The following is a 6407-nucleotide window of genomic DNA, read 5'->3' as shown; positions in this document are numbered from 1 at the left end:
GAGGAAGTGACGAAGTAAAAAAGTTGAATATATTATAAACGTGCCTCTGTAGCTGAAAAAATCAAAGCGTTGAATGTGACGAGTGCAAAGGATATTCGAATGGAATACGACATGCATGTTTTTACCGATCAAGAGTTCATGAACATGACAAGCATAAAAGATTGGTGGGAAGACTGGGTAATCCTACTTTTTATATTATTAACTATTTCTTTTATCTTTTCAGTGACTACTCTTCCTAACTATATAATATTATTTTTTTAATTTCAGTATATTGATGAAATTCTTAACCTCATGCATCAGAGGCATATGACATACCCGGACTACAATTATCACAGAGTTAGAATTCTGGATCTCAACTTCTATACAAACTTTCTACAAAGATATAATCAAATGAGCGATGAGGGAACAAAGGTTGGTGGTAAAAGCATAAATCAGTTACTAGATGACTTTGTATGGGATGATGATATGATAGACTATGTCAGGGGTATTAGGCCAACTCCTGGAAGCATGGATTGGATTCATGCAAAAAGGATTTTGACAGTCATGAACACGGCGTCTATCCATTTTGTGACTCTTGAGAGTCTCTTGCACGAGGGTCGCATGTATGTTTATGACTGCAACCTGGTGGTTACGAAACATAACAAGTTTTTCACACTCATACAATCTATCTTGGAGTTGCTGCCTAAATTGTTGAAGCAGAGTGGAATAATGAATCATTTTCCAGAGAAGTTTCTCACTCAACCATGGAAATAGCGATCGAATGGAACCTATGGTACAAAATTCAACTGGAGCAGCGTGCGGGTCATATTCCCTTGCATTGATTGAGTATTTGATTAACGGGATAGAATTGCAACCACCCAATACACTGTTATATGACAATCTAATTGAACGGATGCAATATGTTTGGGCTTATGGAATAATATCTCAGAGCTTAAAGCCTTGACATTATGTTTGTAATTAAAGACAATGTTTAATTTATCAATTATGTTATTTTATTTTATCTTAAAGAAAATGTAATCAAAGACAATGTTTATTTTATCAATTTGTCTGTCACAACATGTGGCATATGTTGCTACAGATGATTCGTCTGTCACAACATGTGGCATATGTCGCTACAGATGATTATATGTAGCAACATTTGAGTCATATGTTGCTACAGTTGATGCGTATATCGCAATATTCGTCTATCACGACATGTGGCATATGTTGCTACAGATGATTTATCTATCACAACATGTGGCATATGTCGCTACATATGATTATATGTAGCAACGTTTGAGTCATATGTTGCTACAGCTGATGCATATATCACAACATTCGTCTGTCACGACATATGACATGTGTTGCTACAGATGATTCGTCTGTCACAACATGTGGCATATGTCGCTACATATGATTATATGTAGCAACATTTGAGTCATATGTTGCTACAGCTAATGCGTATATCGCAATATTTGTTTGTCACGACATGTGGCATATGTTGCTACAAATGATTCGTTTGTCACAACATGTGGCATATGTCGCTACAGATGATTATATGTAGCAACATTTGAGTTATATGTTGCTACTGCTAATGCGCATATCACAACATTCCTCTATTATGACATGTCGCATATGTTGCTACAGATGATTCATCTGTAGCAACCTATGGCATATGTCGTTATAGACTAATCATATGTAGCAACATTTGAGTCATGTGTTGCTACAACTAATTCGTCTGTAGCAACATTCATCTTTCATAACTACGTAATAATTTGTTGTTTGATCAGGAGTGTAAAACTACGTCTATTTAATTCCACAACTATGATAATTGTATTGATTGTACAAGACTACATAATAGTTTTGTATCCTCTACAAAAATTTTCTTGGTAATGCTTAAAAATACAAGAAAAAAAACAAAGAACACCAACATTAGCGTCCAGATGCTACAATATTTGGTCTTTTTCTTCTCCTTCATTCTCCATTCGGTACTTCTTTTGATATGACTTTCATCAACAGTGTCCAACTCCTTAATTTTTTTTGCCAATCGGAGAATAACAAACTTGGATCGTATATCAACATCTTCATGATCCCTCCATCTAAAGAAGTTGCATGAATTCTCCAAAAATACAAACCACAAAGAAATAAATTTTATTTTTTTTAAAAAAAAGTAAAGAGATTTGAAGTCTCCAAATATTGTAGAAATAAACATACATACACGATATCGTGGACAAGACCAAAATCTGCGACCTGAATTGTCTTTTGACCATGAAGTTTGCATTGAAAGTAAGTCTCCATGTTTGCAATACATTTTAACATTCAACATAGTATCATTTTCATCATCATAAATTCGATCTAGTATAGCATTTGACATCATACCAAATCAACTAAAAAAATCAATCTAATGAAAATTGATTTACTGTTGAATATGTGAGTACCGAAATTTGATTTAACCAAAGGCCAATCAAATAGAGAACAGTGTGACTGGGGAGTGACTGACAGAAAATCAAATAAGATCATTACATTAATGTGAAGCGATAGGTCCTATAGGAGACAGGACATCCCAGGAGAGAGAGAGAGAGAGAGAGAGAGAGAGAGAAGCGTCAAAAATGAAGCGGCAAAGATGAAAAATTTGAAAACCCTATTCTTGAAATGAAAATGTATTCTAGAATGGGTTGGACCTATTTTACTTTTTAAACAAAATGGGCTTTGCCTGTCATTTGGCCACTTTTGCAAAAGACCCAATTTGTTATAATTATAGTTGCGACAGTTACATTATATGTAACAATTTCAACAACAGGAACTGCATATGTTGACACAAATAAAAAATCAAGGAGGCACTAATAGACGATTTGATCGATTTAGGAATGGAAAATGAAAATTTGAACCAAATTTTAGTGATTTAGAACATAAATAATCAATAATAATAAGATATAACATTTGGAACCACGATCTAGAAGGGTGTTATATAACTATCATATGGATTACTAGGACAATGTATGAAGAACTAGTGAGATGATTGTGTTTCTAAATATGATTGCTAGAATCCAATGGAGAGTGTTGTGTACGACCACAATTTATTACTTAGACATGTTGTAGGACCATATGTTGGTGTTACACGTCGAATTAAGCGATAATTTAATTGAATTTAAGCCCCAAAAGACCGATTTGTTATAATTATATGTTGTGACAGTTACATTATATGTTGCAATTTCAATTATAGGAACTGCATATGTTGACACAGATGAAAAATCAAGGAGACACTAATATACGATTTGATCAATTTAGGAATGGAAAAATAAAAGTTTGAACCAAATTTTAGTGATTTAGAACATAAATAATCAATAATAATAAGTTATAACAGAAACTGCATATGTTATATCATAATTCGAAAATAAGTATAAAACAAGTGAAGGCAACATTTTCACCATATATAATATAATATGTCTCCACATATATAATTTCAAAATAAATACAAAAAATAAGAAGATCAACATCGTCTTCATCACAGATTAAATTATTCCCACACAGTCGTATGCAGAAGAAATTTAACTAGATAATCTAGTTCTAAATCACAAATACACAATTCGCAACGAATATCGTCTTCATCGTCACTTCCTCTGGGCCAACCAATCTTGCGGGCATTTTGTTGGGGTTGATGCACAATCCAACAAATGGGTCTTTTCACCCAAAATGTTAGGTTCTTGCGCCTACATTCGATTTAAAATGCACTGCAAATGGTGTCAACATCTTCTCACTATTACTTGCATATTTTTTTTTCATGTTGGCAATGTACATCAAGCCTTTTCTCATAGAAATAACACCCTCAAAGATTGAAATTACGGCAAGCATATACCCTGCACCACGGTGGCCACCTTCTGCTGCTTTTTTAACCATTCTTAGTGCAGTTGGATCATTACGATTGAAAAAATCAAACTATAAAAGAATCAACACATTAAGATTAAAAAATAAATTGATGAAAAGGTGAAAAAAATGAAAAACATTAAAATTACCATGCCTTTTCTGTACACGGCTTCTAAGTTCTCCGATGCTATGCAAATTTTCATGAAAGACATGGCATGTTGATTCATCGTCCATGAAGGTTCAGTGGGAAAGTTGTCTAATGTAAACTTCTGATATACAGACCGTTCATTACCAACTTCATTAAGGAACTTAGAAATAATTTAACACTGACTAAATCTTCTAGAGAGTAGGAAGAAACCCTTTCAACAATAAGAATTACTAGTTCAATCGGGAGGGATTCCAAGAAGTTTTTCCTAATTAAAACCATTTTTGAGAAAGAAGAAGAAGAGAAGAGAAGACAAATTTTGACTTATCTCTCCCTTCTGTTATGTTCTTATAAAGGCTTAAAATGTTGCAATACATGGCGTTTCAATAGAGTGAACTGAAGAGTCGTAATTATTAAACCAAATGAGGTATATCTAAAAGCACACTCCCACGTGATCATTATTTAAAAGTATATTGAGACAAATTCTTAATTAGTTTTTATATGTGTAATTGACAAATGTTGCCACATCTAAAATATTATGTTATAATAGCCACAAATATATTATATAGTAATATATAAGGCATGATGGACATATGTTGCCACAAATGATACATCTGTAGCAACATGTGGTATATGTCGCTACAGATGATTATATGTAGCAACATTTTTGGCATATGTTGCTATAGCTAATGCGTATATCACAACATTCGTCTATCACAACATGTGACATATATTGCTATAAATGATTCGTCTGTAGCAACATGTGGCATATATTGCTACAGATGAATCATATGTAGCAACTTTTGTGGCATATGTTGTAATAGACAATTCGTCTGTAGCAACATTTGTGGCATATGTTGTCACATCTAATATATATTCTGTTGTAAAATATAAAACATATTTGACATATGTTGATACAGAAACAAAGAAGAGCAACAAATCACGCATTGGGACATTTATAAATAAGATTGTATAATAGGGATCATCCTCAAATAAGAAAGAACATTCATTAAAATTTAAAAATACAACACTTAATACTTCTTATGGGGCATTTCAATTTGGGCATGTAGATTTTTTATAGCCAAAGTCCCTACATACTGAACACTTATTTTTTCTTGTTGGAAATGATCACCAACTCCACACCGTCTCTTATATGTCCTTCTTCTAGGTTTACTTGGATCAACATATGAAGGAGGTATTTCTCTCTGTATAATATCCAAAAGGACAATTCAAGAATCTTCAGTTGGCACTGGGTGAATTTTTAGACAATATGCCATTATGTATTTTTCTACTGAATAATATGAAAAGGAGTACATGTAATCTGATTTCCAAAATCAGCACCATGTTGGGATAGAAGCGTTGCCATGGCATGTGGACAATGTATTTTGTCCAAATCGAAATTCTACAAGTACAATTTCTTCTTTGTAGATCCACAATAGCAACATCTCCATGACCAGTGACACTGAACTTGTAGTTAGCAATTTGATGTGCCAACAACTTGTTTCCCGCGTTGACATACTTTGATATGTCTTTTCCAATTGAAGGAACAAATTTATTTGCGGAGTTCACCAGTTCCATACGCCTCTGGTGAAATAACAATGCAAATCTCATGTTTATTTTATCAAATAGAGCAACAATGAGAAATTATCTTTCAATATCAAACATAACATTCACCGATTTTGCAATGTTTGACGTCATATTGTTATATATACACAACAACAGATAAAAATCAAACAAAAAACATAAAGTAAAATTAAACTCAATTGAGATGGTACTTATTTCCTGGGCAAAATGCCCTACTCCATGTGTGGAATCCAATACGTTCAAGAGCTTCAACAGACTTTGGTATCAAATTTCTTATTTGATTGAAATGGTCATTGAACTCACATATATCGTACGCCTTGGCTGCTTTATAAAAATGGGACACTACCTTTGAATTAGAAAAGTTATTTTGAATATTTTCTCCAAGGTGTCTCATGCAACAACAATAATGAGATGCAGGGTAGATTCTCGAAACCATCTTTCGAATGCTTGGATGCCTATCAGAGATAATGCACAACTCATCGGTATCATCTACAAAGCTTCTCATATTTTTTAAAAAATATTCATATGAGGCATCACATTCCTTGTCCACGACACCAAAATCCACTGGAAATATATGATTCTCGACATCTTGTGCCACCGCCGATAACAGAACTCCTCCATACTTGCTCCTTAGAAATGTGCCATCGATGGCTATTACTTTTCTCATTTCTTGAAAACCAATTATCCAAGCAGCATATGATACAAAGAAGTACTAGAACCTCCAATTTTCATCGAGCGACAATGTCGTCTTACTTCCTGGATTCGCAACTTCAAGCATATACTAGTACACATTAAGCACTGCATACACGTGCTCATGTGTTTCCCTAACATTATA

Source organism: Solanum lycopersicum, chromosome 6 (genome assembly GCF_036512215.1).
Source record: "Solanum lycopersicum chromosome 6, SLM_r2.1".
Taxonomy (NCBI): Eukaryota; Viridiplantae; Streptophyta; class Magnoliopsida; order Solanales; family Solanaceae; genus Solanum; species Solanum lycopersicum.
The sequence above is the reverse complement of the archived record's forward strand: the minus strand, read 5'-3'. Positions refer to the sequence as shown.